At 51.7% G+C, this 11371-nt stretch overlaps 1 protein-coding gene across 1 annotated transcript in view; it reads left to right on the top strand.

Annotated features, from left to right (window-relative positions):
- ACACB (acetyl-CoA carboxylase beta) overlaps positions 1 to 11371 on the top strand; it is a 3851763-nt gene that overhangs the window by 1306996 nt on the left and 2533396 nt on the right. The window lies entirely within an intron of this gene.

Here is an 11371-nt window from a genome sequence, read left to right as displayed (position 1 = left end):
CATTCCGCCGTAATCACCTGGTGATAGGTTAAATCGGATCCTGGAAGTCCAGACCAGCTCGTATTTGAAATTGGTACATAGTAGGTATCCCGTAGTCTTGTTAAGTGAAAGGACGACATGGGCTCTATTTGCTGACTATTTTCGCGTTCTGTCATTGGAAATGATTTTGGATTCTCCATCATTTTTAGGGGTATCAAAGTTGTTATAGTTGGGTTTGTAAAATAGCCGATAGCATTTATCTTGGACGAAGATTTCTTTACAAAAGATAACCATGGAATGGATGTACAATTCATCTCATGGGAGGTTGAATGATTCAAAATCATATGTGAAAGTTTCGCCTTATTGCACCATAATTTTAACCAGGCAGGCAGTGTAAACCAGTCGGTGGCCCTCACATGTATTACAAGTATAGAATTTGTATGAAGCCCCCTGTGTGGTTTACAATTGAGACTGTCATCAGAGGGCCAGCGCGAGAGTTCTGAATTCTGTGTGCTATTGATTACCATTTACCTCCCATTTCATTGGAGGTGGGAGTATGAGAAAAATGGAATTGATATATTTTCAATGCAACTTAAACATTTTCTTTTCTTTTATGAATCCCTTCAAAAGAAGAAATCCATTTTGTATGCAATAATACACATCGACACAAAATCTAAAACATTGCAAGGTGAATCCAGTGTGGTGTGCACATTCAGTGGAAATGGGTTAAATTACCAGATCGCCATAAAATAGATAGCAGAGTGACATGGCTTGCTTTTGTCATTCAATCTAAGAACCTCTTCTAAAGTGACAGTAGCCTAGCCCTTCTTCGGTAGCCTGCAAGATTATTTTCCCAAATGTCCACAGGATGCTTGAAATCGGCCACCCCTGCAATTCAATTCAACACTGTATGAATGAATTTCCAAAGACACGATTTACGCCATTGTTATTGCCTATACCCAATATCGTACCCCTTCTCATGTCTATGCATTTGTTACATATTTGTATTCACACTCAATAACTTTTGTTCTGTTTTGCATCTTTATGCAAGGGTTTTATATTAGCGAGCCATATGCCCATATCGCATTCCGCTTTCACCTTAGTCTTTATAAATAACCGGATCCCTTCAATACTCATGCTTTCTATTCAATTGCTCCCACTTTCATTCTGTTGCTCATATTATCACTTTCCACCCTCTTCGGAACTGCTGATGTACATTTTGCATAGGTACTAAGTGTAATAACTGTAAGCCTGATATGATTGTGTACCGCTGCCAAAAGCACAGTACTCCTATGTCTCACACCCTTTTCTCTCTACTTTTGGGATATTGTTAGGGACATTTTTCAAGTATCCTCTGGTGTTAGTGGGTTGATTTTGAACCTGCTGTTAGCCTTGTGTCAAAATTCACAAATGTAAGTACTTCAAAATTCAAAGGCGAGTATTAAAATAAGGTTCCTAAAAAAACAAAACAGTTAATTTTTAAACATATATGAAGCACAGTTTTACATGTGAGTAAACCAATTAAGTAGTTTAAAGGATTGTCCAGAGAGTGCAATGGGACAATGTTTGTAGGCAGCATGTAGTAAAAATGGAAAGTAAGGTAAAATGTCCAGCATTTCACAGGAGCTTTGGAGGAGGCTACATTTGTCTTGAAAAGCTATTAGAAGCCCCTCACCACTGAGAATGTCTAGGCCCAGGTTCAGTGACAAGAGGCCAGGCGAATTAGGGTTGCATAGGTAGAGCAATAGCTCCTTTGCAGTAAATGTAGCTGTCAGGGGAACTTGAAGTAGGACTGCAGAAAAAGACCCAAGAAGACAAGTCCAGTGATGGATCTAATGTCAGAGGATCCCTTAAATGTGATCAAAACCATTGGAAGCAGTCAAGGGAGCCTCTGGGTCACAGATGCAGAGGTCATTCTGGATGTTTAGTTTTGACTCTGAGGTAGGGTCTGCAAGAAGAGCACTTGGAGATGGCTGGGTTAAGATAACATCACTATGTTAGATGACTTCCCTCAGGATGACCCAGGAAGAGCATATGATGATTGCAGAAGCAGCAACCAGGAAACATAGTAGTGACCCTTTAAAACTGGTTACCAGGATGCTTGTGTGATGATAGAAAGCTTCAGGACAGAAAGCAGGAAAGTCCCATGAGGAGTGGGAGCTGCACGTAGCAAGAGGTAGGGACTTCTACTTCAGTTTTGGCGAGTACCCCGGATCCAGGAAGCTTTAGGGGGAGCACCAGGAGGCTGCATGCACAGCGTACTTGAAATTCCCTCCAAATGGAAGATAAGGTGGAGCATGAAGCAGGATTCCAACACAGAGAAGCAGTGTATTCCCTTCAGGAGGATCAGGAGTCCGCCTCCCAGCCACCTCCTGATCTTCAAAGACGTCTCATCTCTCCACGATCTTCTCGCAACTTTGACATTATGAATCTCTAATATGGTCTAAGCTCTGCCTAGTTATAGACACAAAGGGTCTGGATTATAGCCCATCCCACTAAGCCACAGCTGGGCACTTTTGTATTAATAATAATAATAATAATAATGTATTGTTTTAGTGACCATGCAGGGTTGGCCAGCTAAGCTCAAATTTCCAGGGTGAGGTTTTCAAACCCACTACTGGGGTAGGGTTCCGGGAAACCAAGCAGATCTGCAATTGTTTGGCACAATATAGAATGTCCACACAGGTAAGTACAAAATTACTGGTGTTATTTATCAACACACAGGTATTAAGTAAAGATACTAAAAAAATAGGTAAAGCAATGTCTACACCTATAAAATGAAAATAGTTTGCTGTCCAAATCGGAACCCACGCTTCAGCATGTTTACTGCCTAAGTAATATGACCCTAACAGGCACCTAACGTGGGGGGAAAATGTTAAAAAATCTTACATAGGCTTTATGGGCTTATACGACACACACATATTCAGAGCTAAGTTTTATAAATCCAGTCCCTATCCTAGAATTCTTTTTTGAAATCTCAAGACAAGTAAACTAGTTCTTGTATATTTAAAGGACACATTGCAATATTACTCACAGTTCTCCCAGAGGGCACAATGGGCTTGATGTACCACTAATCCTGGAGTCCGTGCAAATCACTTGCAATTTACGTAAGTTGTCTTCCGGCTAGGCAACGGCCATTTACATACCATAGTTTTCCCGGTAGAACCCAGGCAATATATCCAGACATAGGTTCCAATACCAAAGGCCAGGTCCAGATTGCTCGAAGTGTATTTTTTGCTTTAGGAATGAATAAGGAGCAGGCACACTCTAAAACAGGTTCTACCCAGGCCCCCTGAACTCAGTGAACAACCCTTAATTAAGTCAGGGCAATCTGGAACATTTTCTGTCACCATTGGTTGATATAGGAGAAGTCTTGGGTCACTTTTGTTTTCCTGTTTGTCTCTGGTTAAGCAGAAGTTCTGCCTTTGGTTAAAAAGTATTTAGGGATACTACCAGGCTGGATCTCAAGATTGCATTGATGAAAGGCCTCTGCTTCAGCACTCATGACAAGATATGTTATGATGATTTATACTGTGCACCATTGCCATTTGCATGTTCTCAGGTGCTCAAGTGGCTCTGTAAGAGAAGTGGGTGGGGTTGGTTAATGGGGGAACGGGATAGGATAGAGGTTGTGCCATTCTATTGATGCCCGAAAAACCAGGAGGAACTGGCATCTGTGCGTGTCAGCTTTTTGGGTGTGCTTTGTTGTGTACACTGGGCTTGTGTCTGAAGGGGTAGCATCCAGTGTCTGGGTTGTTTGTTGTTTGCGGTTGTTTGGTCTTGTCGTAGTTAGCACTGGGTATGTGGTTTGTGTGTTTTGTGTACAGTTTTGCTGACCCTTGGGCGTGTAGTATGTGGGGAGGTATGCTGGAGTGGACAAGAGCAAAGGGCTGTTTAGTTGGTTTGTTTGGCTCTGGCTGTGTGGTGATTTTATTGTTGATTCTTCAATCTGTATTGTCCCATTTTTGCTTCGGATGCAGGGTATAGTTTGTGCTTGTGCGAATTCTTATGTTTGTCTAGGTGAGTTGAATAACAAGAGTTTCAGTTGTTTTCTGAATTAGGTGATCTTCCGTCGTTCTGATTTCCTTCCGTAGTGAGTTCCGTAGTTTGGCTATCAAATAAGAGAATGCAGGGGAATTCATGGGGGGCGTGGCTTGGCGCCAAGATGGCTGGTCAAGCTCTCTAAGTGCTCCTGTCCGCGTCCGCACGCCAACAATGACCTGGTGAGGCTGACCGCCGATCATTACCTGTTGGTATCCCAGGCTCCGAAGGGGTTCATGCACTCGGAGGCAGATTTTCACCAAGCGGGACTGGCGGGACCCGGCGAAATCCTGAGGGGACACTGGTGCGGCCCCAGCGCCTCTGCTCCAAATTGGCGGCCGCCGCATTACATTACACTCAAAGCCTCTACCCGCCGCATGAGGAGGTGGCTGTGGCGGTGATCTGAGCAACTCTGCTGCTGGACTGAAGCCCTCCCGAGGCTCCCTCCCAGAGCTCCGCTCTGCGCCCGTCCTCCGGCGCCTTCCAGCACCATCAGGTGACGCACCGGCGGCATATCCATGGCCGCGGGCCCCCTGCCCCGCTTCTGTTTCGGGTCCGGTGCGACGCAGGGGAGTGGGAGGCGGAGCCTCTTCCCCTGGCCCAACCGCGTTGGTGCGACCCGCACCGAGACCCGCAGCCTACCAGGGGCACGGCGTGCCCCGCTGCATGGAAAGCAGCCCCCTGGTCCGGCCGAGAGACGGCAGCAGAGGGGGCGGAGAGTGGAGAAAGCGGCTGGAACATCACCGTCCCCTACAACAGTAGAGCTCCGGACTGCCGGAGTCCTTGCGCTCCCTCTCGCCCGGAGCTACTGACAGCTGAGGTGGTGAGCCCCGCTCCTCTTGGAGGTTGCTGGCAGCGGAACCCCCATAGGCCCTGGGCAAAGCCAGCTGTAGCGCAGCGAGCTGCAGGGGGGCGCTGCGGCCCTGCTCTTGGACGGAGAGACTTGCGAGGGCCACATCAAGGAGGCCGGAACCCTGTACCTGCGCCCGGCCGCCAGGGAGTAGGGGACTAAGCTGGGGGAAAAACTTTGAGTCGGAGAATAATCCCTGTGCTCTGCCCGCCCCACCCCCTCCGGTCTCCTGAACAAGCATCTTCTGGGAGACCCGGCGCTCCGCTCTTGGCCCTTCCTTCAGCCCGGGCGGGAGTGGGGCCAAGAAGATCCACTGAGGCCGCCACAGTCATCCCGCCACAACCTGCCTCAGCCCTGCTGGTGCCCCGAACTCTGCGCCGCACACCGGAGCCTGTTATTCCTGCGACCAGTAGCTGGCAGATCCCTGCCCGCCTTGAACTGTGCCTCAAGCGCCTGGACAGAACCTCTGGTTTGCTGGGGCCATAACCCGGGGGCCGCGCTCTGGCAGCCTGGCGCAGAACCCCAGCGCTCCCCGGGCTTGGCCGGCACCGAGAACTCTGCCACGATCCATCGGGCCTAGCACCCCCCCGTTCTATCTCTGTGCCCACCCTCCCCCTGCCGCGGATCCTTGTCGCGCCGGCTGAGCCAGAAGCCCCGCCGCTGCGTACCGGGCTCTTGGGAGCTGGGCATCGCCTCTATCAGCACGGTCTGAGATCCATACAGCAGCCGAAGACCGACCTGTGGGGCCACTCCCGAGGGCCCAGTGATTCATAGCTCAGGATGTCCAGGAATACCAAACCCCGAAGCAAACTGACATCTCTGCTCTATTCACGGCGTCTACAACGGAGAAGCCCAAGTGGGGTGAGCACCTCGAGGGCCCCGACTTGGATACCCAGGTGAACGCCAGCCTTGACCAATCAGCGCAAGAGGTAACAAAAGGTGACTTGGAAGACCTCCTCGCGGGGCGCTCACCAAAGAATATCAAAAAGGCACTGAGGAGCTGAAAGGCAAGATCTTCGCCGTGGAAAAAAGGGTGGGCGAAGTGGTGTCTCGGACGGAAGAAATAGAAACGACCCTATTCGAGCAGAACTTTGAAATTGGCAAAAGCGTGGACAGAATTGTAGCACTGGAGGCTAGGTGCGAGGCCCAGGATTGGAAGCAGGAGGATGCCGAGAATAGATCCAGGCACATCAACATCCGCCTGCGGGGAATCCTCCCCACAATTTCCGACGCAGAGCTGGGGCCCTATGTCAACGACCTCCTGCGCTTCATCCTAACCCTCCCGGATGGCATCCCCTAGAGCTCGATAGAGTCCACAGAACCAGGTCCAGACAGAGCGGTGCCTCCCCGCCAGACATCCTGGTGAGGGTGCACCACTTTAAGGTCAAAAGAAGAGATCATGCGCGAGGCCAGAAACTCCCCCCCCCCCCCGTGTATTCTTCCGGGACGCAGTCATCTCCCTATATCAGGACTTGGCGGCTGTCACCCTGGAAAAGAGTAAAGCCCTAAAACCGCTGGCTGACTGGCTCCGTGAGAGGAAGATTGCATACCACTGGGGCTTCCCTACCTCCCTCTCCTTCACCTGGGAGGGCAAATCCCGCCACATCCTCACCCCTCAAGATGCGGCAAACTTCATGAACCTCGAGGAGGTGCCGGATCCATCGGGCGAACCCGCCCGGGCCTCGGGGGACGGGCAGCGGGAGCCCCTGAGGTCCTGGACTCGAGACAGGAAACGGCACAGACCGCGCGGCCCCCCCTGCCAAAAACAACAAGAAATACGACGGCTAAACCCGGGCTTGGCTGGCCCGCCGGTCTGCGGCTTCCTGCAACCCGGGCCCCCGCCTCAGATGGAGACCACACACAGGAACTCACCGGCCCGGGCCCCGGACAACCCGTCTCCCCTGGAACCTGCTCAGCAGGCACCTCCCATGTCTTCAAAGCTCTGATGCCAGATTGCCCCCTAAGCCTTCTGTCGAGGCCCGTTGGCCCATCGGAGGGGGTATCCTCCGGAGCCACCATGTGACTCTCCCCACCAGTTTCACTGTTTATTCCAAAGGCACCGTTGCCTTCGACTGCCTTGGCGTGCTGGACCGGTTGCCTGCCCCCCACTGGCTAAAGGCTGACCTGGATGCTGTTTTTTGGGGTTTGGGGGGACGGAGGGGGAGTTCAACAGAAAATGGACAAATCGTTATGGGTCAGGGGGACTTAATGCAGTGGAGGGCAGCGGAACCCTTTTCCACAGAAGCCTCAGATGGGGACCCCGGAACAGACCATTAAAGTGACAACCTGAAATGTCTGGGGCCTCAACGCACCCAGGAAACGGAAACTAGTGGAGCAAAAGTTGGCTCGCCTGGGTTCAGACATAGTCTTCCCCCAGGAAACTCACCTCTTGGAGCCCGACGAGAAGCGCATCAATTTTAAAAACTATCCTAGGTGCTTTTTCGCTTCGGCGACAAAAAAAAAAAAGAGGGGTCGCGATCCTCATCAGCGGCAGCCTACCCCTTACCCAAGTCACCACCAAAAAGGATCCGGATGGCAGGTTCCTGCTACTCAAAGGCCTAGTGGTCGAGCTCCCGATCACCCTAGTCGCCCTCTACAGCCCCAACAAGGACCAGGGTCCTTTCCTTCGCAAACTCCTACGTACATAGCCGCCTTTACCAGAGGCCAACTGCTCATCGGGGGGACTTTAACCTGCCACCAGACCCCAACTTGAACAAAACCCTCACACCTTCGAGAGAGGACTTTGTTAACACCCTAGCCTTGGCCAAATTCCTGAGGGAAACAGAAACCCTAGACATCTGGAGATTCCTCAACCAAGGAGCAACAGATTACACACACCTGTCGCATGTGCAGAAGGGATTGTCGAGGATTAATCTGATTCTAGCCTCAAGCCCGCTGGCCCCCTGCGCTGAGGGCATCGACATAGGGCACATCACCATCTCCGACCATGCGCCAGTGACTCTGAGCCTTCGTACCCAGGGGCTTCCGAAACCCCCTCACAGGCCCTGGAAACTCCACAACCATATCCTGTTGGACACAGTCATTAACGCCGAATTTGCGGAAGCACTGGTGAACTATTTCAAGGAGAACGCCACCCCGGACGTCACACAGGCTACCACCTGGGATGCAATGAAACCAGTGATTCGGGGGGTAGCCATGGATGCCACAGCGAGGCTCCGCCGTCTGAATCAATTACTCCAAACCAATCTGGAGATGAAAGTAATAGAGCTGGAAACTAGCTTTAAAAAGCATCCGGCCAAAGCCACTTGCCGTGACCTCAAAAGAGCAAAAGCAGAACTAGAAATGCACCAGGCAGACCGGGCGGCCAGAGCCCTACAGTACACCAAACAATTCTACTATCTTAATGGCAATAAGGCGAACCGCCTCCTCGCGCACAAACTAAAGAAAACACAAACGAGGAACTTTGTCCAATGCCTGTCGGACCCCTGCGGCACCCTACACTACCTAGAGACTGAGAAGCTTGACCTTATGACGCAGCACCATGAAGGGATCATGGCGGGTCCCCCCACAGCCGCCTCAGCCCAGGCCGGGTTCCTGGCGGCCACCCAGAAGCCCCCGACACACCCAGCGCTCGAAGCTCTGGCGCACCCAATCACTTTGGAGGAAGTTTCCGACACAATTCGCACTCTGAAGAACACATCCCCTGGGCCAGACGGTCTCACAGCAACATTTTATAAGAAGTTTGCCCATATCCTGGCCCCGCAGCTGGCGGCCCTATTCAACTCCTCCCTAACGTCAGGGGCCATCACACCATCTATGGAAGAGTCCTCCACATTCCTCATCTTGAAGCCGGGGAAAGACTGCACACTTTGCGCGTCATACAGACCCATCACACTTCTGAAAAATGACGCCAAACTGTTCGCCAAAATCTTGGCCAATAGGCTCGCCCCATCCTCCCAGATGTCATCCATCCAGATCAAACAGGTTTTATCCCAGGCCGTAATACACAGGACAACATCCGAAGAACGATCAACACCATAGAATCAGCGCATAGAATGGGCTCCCCCTTGGTGGTTCTCTCACTGGACGCGCACAAAGCATTTGACATGCTGGACTGGGGCTACATAGATCCACCCCTCCGCCACTATGGGTTCGGCCCGAACTTTAGGAAATGGGCCCTCGCCAATTACCAGCATCCACCCACCTGAGACTGAACGGAGCTAGCTCCAGGAAAATCAATATCACGAGGGGGACCAGGCAGGGATGCCCCTTCTCCCCACTCATCTTCGCTGTCTCCATGGAGCCTCTGGCCAGCAGGATCCGGAACAACCCGTCAATTCAAGGCTTGAAATTTAAGGGAGAATCCTATAAAACAGCACTCTACGCGGATGATATTCTGCTCTCCCTCAGACCAGAGGAGTCTATGCAGGCTCTATGGGAGGAGTTGGAGGAATTTAAGGTAGCCTCGGGGTTTACGATCAACATCGCCAAGTCGGTGGCCATGGGAGTCAACATGTCGGGCAACATCATGGAGAGACTACAGACCTCCTACCCGATCCAGTGGGTCAAAGCGCAGATAAACTACCTGGGTGTCCAGATCCCATCTTACCCGGGAAAATTATATAGAACAAATTTCCTGCAACTATTCAAAGAGCTCAAGGCTGACCTGGGCCGCTGGCGCAAGCAGGAAATATCCTGGTTCGGCCGTATCTCGGCACTGAAAATGAACATGCTCCCGAGAATGCTCTACTTTTGCCTGGCTCTCTCCACAACCATCCCAACGAAAGACTTGCAAAAACTGCAAAGAGCCGCGCTGAAGTATGTTTGGGAGGGCAAGAAACTGCGAAACCCAAGACACATCATGCTCCGTGGCTCGGCCCTCGAGGGACTGGGGGTCCCAGATGTGGCCAGATACTGCCTTGCAGCCCAGCTCGCCCACGCCTGTGTCTGGAAGGTAACCACCAACCGACCCAGATGGCTGAAGTTGGAGGAGGACTAGTTCCCTTCCCCGATTAAAGCACTCCCCCACATGAAAGCAAGCAACATCCCCGAGCATACGGGCCCACTAGCGGCAACGTGGAATACCCTGTCGAGTTGGAGGAAAGCGGCTCGTATCTGGAAGTGCAGAAGCCCAACAGGCCCGCTCACCCCAATCTGGGGCAACCCCGACTTCTCCTCTGGTCTGGTCCCAAACACCTTTATCAGATGGCAGGAGAGTGGCTTGAGAACCATGGCGGACTTCTACGTGAATGGGAACCCGCTACATTTCGAGGAATGGAAGGCTAAATTTTCGATTCCGGAGTCAGAGAGGTTCCGGTATGCCCAGCTCAGGCATTGGCTATCCAGTGGAGCGGCCAAGAAACTAGGTGGCAGAGAGCTAACAGCCCTAGAGCGGACCCTCTCGTCGAACCCCCCCCAAGGAAAAATTTCGACCCTATACACATTGCTCGATAGGTCGGACCCGTCCAAAAAAGAACTATACATGCTCAATTGGGAAAAGGACATCGGCAGAACTATCGAGCTGGAGGAATGGAGTCAGATCTGGACCCGTGCCCACAAAAACTCCAGATGCACAACAAACAGAGAGGGTGCCTACAAGGTATGTTACCGCTGGTACCGCACCCCGGAAGCCCTAAACAAATTTAACCTGACCATACCCCCATAATGCTGGAGGGGCTGCCCCGACCGGGGCACACTGCTCCACCTACTATGGACCTGCCCCAAGTCTACGTGGTTCTGGAGGGAAGTCCTGGACCAGGTCAGAGGGATTACAGGCCTTACGATCCCCTGGGACCCGGGCATCGTTCTGTTGGGGGCTACAGGCGAAGGCCAGTTCCCACTGACAGGCCGCATAGCAGACTTATGCACCCAACTCCTGGCGGCAGCAAAGATCGCCCTGTCCAGACTCTGGAAGAACCCAGAGGGCCCAACCATACAAATGTGGTGGTCCAAATGTTGGGAGACAGTGGCGGTGGAGAAGATCACGGCTCTAAGATTCAGCAACTCTGCCAAATTCGAACAAGTCTGGTCCCCCTTCCTGGACTACACAGGGAAATTCCCGGGCCTAGCGAGATGGCCCTCCAACCTTCGCTGGATAGGGGTTCAGACTTAGCAGAGGAAGCCGGATCAGGAACCGTCACGGCTGGTGGCAAACAGATCTAGGACAGACTCAGCCCCTCGGCCGATGACCCGAGAGTCGGGAGACCGACTCTGAGCCAGATCCCCTCACCTGAACACGCGGCAAGCCCCGCCACTCGAAATGTCACCCTAAGACATTCAGCTCCCCCGACACCCCCCCTGTGGATATCTCCCCCACTGTCTCCCCCCCTAGAGACCCAAAGACTCGCCCACTGTTGGGCCTAATTTCTGTTTTGTTCATGTTTTATTTTGTTGCTCTTATTCGTTGTAATACACTACTTGCTAGCCTTCTGTGAAAGGTGTCTCTATCGATGCAATGTTAAGCTGTCATGCATAAATTCCAATAAAAACATATTTGAAAAAAAATAAGAGAATGCGGTTCCTCTGAAATTCATTTTCTCA

This window comes from Ambystoma mexicanum, chromosome 10 (genome assembly GCF_040938575.1).
Source record: "Ambystoma mexicanum isolate Mex_15411 chromosome 10, UKY_AmexF1_1, whole genome shotgun sequence".
NCBI lineage: Eukaryota > Metazoa > Chordata > Amphibia > Caudata > Ambystomatidae > Ambystoma > Ambystoma mexicanum.
The sequence above is the reverse complement of the archived record's forward strand: the minus strand, read 5'-3'. Positions and strand labels throughout refer to the sequence as shown.